The following is a 2,893-nucleotide window of genomic DNA, read 5'->3' as shown; positions in this document are numbered from 1 at the left end:
AAAAAAAAAAAAAAAAAAAAAAAAATAGGAAAGTTTGTGCGAATTGAAACGAAAACTAGAAAGATCTATAAAATTGATAAACTGATAAAATCAATTAAGCTAGAGCCATGCATCGGATCGATAGCAAATAAAAAACTAGCGATAAGCGGGATAACTAAATATCCGGTTGTAAAGGAGACGCATGACCGTGGGCTTTTTATCGCTAACTTGAACAATCGAAAGCACCGTCTTACCTCTTCACGTTAGCAGAGAGCTTAGGTTCATGACAGTTGCTCGAAATTGACGATGATCATTGACGATGCTACAGCAGACAAGCTGGTAAAAGATCGAATCAAATTTCTACCTTTGGTAGAATAATTACTCTTCTCGACAACAATAGGAAATGACAAACGTCGACGAACGTTTTTTTTTTGAGAAATCAAGCAACCAATAAATCTTACGCGAAGAGGGAAAAAATTAAAATTAAAGAAAACAAATAATAATAATAATAATAATAATAAAAATTGTAATACGAATAGAAAAGATTTTTTGATTCTCTTATTGCTCTGCGAGGTCAATGGAGTGTCGATATTATAATGAAATTACTGATATTAATAACTGAAAAAATAATGCAAGGGAGGGGACTAAGCCAGAGATAATCGGTCAACAAAAAAAAAAAACTTTTTTCAAAAAATTAATGAAACCAGATGAAACGCCACACGATTCTCTTACCTCCTTCAGTGCGTCGAAAAATGAGAAACGCGATACTGGAACGATTAATCGTAACAATTTAGAACAATTTTTATCGGTTACGAAGCGTCTTTCGTAATAATTAAATGTCACTCTGACTTTTGATCCGTGGTTCAGGGGGACGACACTTTAAACACATTCGTCGATAGATTGCAATTGTGCGTCGAGGCTTGAGTCGTGAGCGATGACGTTGCATTATAAAAATAGATCAAGATAGATATTTACGATTGATATTTAGCTTAGTTGATAATCGATAAAAAATTAAAAATTTACTTTCAAATTCGAGATTCACGATGGCTCGGGTTGTTTCATGTCACAAATCAGTGGAAGACAGTTTGAAAATTTATACTGTTTCCCCTTTATTTGAGATTCAGGCGTTTTGAGAACATATTCCAGCAGAATATCCATCATTTATTTCGAACAATTCAGGGTGACGAAGACAATGATGATCGGTGTGTTGAAACTTTAAACTCGATATTTAATTTCTCGGCAGTGTTTTACTCGAAAGGCATTCGACAGCGATTATTCGTGTATTCGTCGAAACGAAATCAGGGTTCTTTGAAGCAAAAGTGAACCCTGTCGTTCTTTCTATGAAATTTTCGTAAAAGAAATTTTATTTATTACCGAGAAATGAAATGATTTTTGATCTTAGGGAAACTTCGATTCATTCGTGCTTCAAAAAATCCCATTCTCAATGAAATCTCAATGTTCACGATGAAAATATGACACGAGAAAATTTTCATCATCTCAGTGAATTTTATATTTTATCAATTCAACTTCTTTCTCTCTCTCTCTTTCTCTCTTTCTCTTTCATTCTCTCTTTCTCTCTTTCTTCCTCTTTCTCTCCCAAACACTACAATCGATCAATTATTCACTAGATGCGCGCCAAGTGTTGACAGGTTGTGTTAAGATCGGTTACAAGTTAATCTAAAAATGAAATTCAGATTATTTTATAATTCAGATGATATTTACGATCCTTTATCTTTCATCTAATTGGCCCTTTCTTTGGTTTTCATAATATATATAGCTCAGAATATATCGGTTCAATAATATAATCATATTAAGAATATCATTAATTAATTTGTTCATCAAATGTCACACACGATGTTCATGAATTTTTTTATCACAATATTTTTCGATTTTTTTTCCCTTTTTTTTTCTTTTTTTTCTTTTTTCTTTTTTTTTTTTTTTTTTTCTCCCTTTTTTATATATCAGGCAGCAATCAATCGTATTAAGCATCGGTGTCTTAGGTCCAAAATCGTTATTTCCCTGTTTGATTAGGCCACTACGTTTCCATAATTATCGATGTTCTTACGAACTGGTATTACATTCACCTCCGGTTGATACGTTATTTCCGGTTACCTGATTCTAATTCTACTCGATACTTGGGGTTATTATTATTATGTACGTTTTGCTTCTGCGTCGTCTATTTACATCGTTAGCTATGGTCTCACGCCTTCGTTTCCAGCGAGATTTGTGCGTAATGGCGGATAATAAATACGTGTGGAAGCGAGAGGCGAAGACGGGTTATATTATCCGGAAATCCTAAGTGGCGAGATTCGTTTTCCTGATCCGGCAGATACGGATATCATTTTCAAGGATTCCTTCGAAAATCCTTCGTTACGAAGCGGTTATTCGATAATTATCGTAGTTATCGTAGAGACGATCGACGAGGCACGATAAATGAGAAATATTCAGATAGATTCGATATAAGCTCGTAGATCGGTAGAGTTTCATTAACTGGCTGAGATTGTCAACATTTGAGTAATCCGTGTATCAAAATTTCATGTTATTTCTTCTAATAATTAGAAGAAATAAGACAAAAAAAGATGTATTTTAATGAGCACTCGCTCGAAAAAAGTTAAGGAAAATAGTTTAAAATTATTCTATTATATGTACTACGATATCTCAATTATACGTACGATTATAATAGCCAGTTAACGAAATTACCGTAACTTTCGTTCTAAAATTCTATTCCCCGCTTCTTACTTTATTTCAAAAAAAGCAATAAACTCTAAAATCTAAATTCTCTCGACTCTTTTCATAAGAATATGATCAAGTAACAAATCCCGCCACTTGAACGCCCAGTTTCTAAAGCCCATTCTTATGTACAAGATCTAATGGAAGTTAGACGAAGCTAGGTCTAACGAGAGGGGGCGGGGGA

The 2,893-nt window shown here is 33.8% G+C and overlaps 1 protein-coding gene across 1 annotated transcript in view; it reads right to left on the bottom strand.

The window, feature by feature from the left end:
- Positions 1 to 2,893, bottom strand: part of LOC102676570 — a 117,579-nt gene that overhangs the window by 9,906 nt on the left and 104,780 nt on the right. The window lies entirely within an intron of this gene.

This window comes from Apis dorsata, unplaced genomic scaffold (assembly GCF_000469605.1).
Source record: "Apis dorsata unplaced genomic scaffold, Apis dorsata 1.3 scaffold_573, whole genome shotgun sequence".
NCBI classification, from domain to species: Eukaryota; Metazoa; Arthropoda; class Insecta; order Hymenoptera; family Apidae; genus Apis; species Apis dorsata.
Note: the sequence above shows the minus strand (reverse complement) of the source record. Positions and strands in the feature narration are given on the sequence as shown.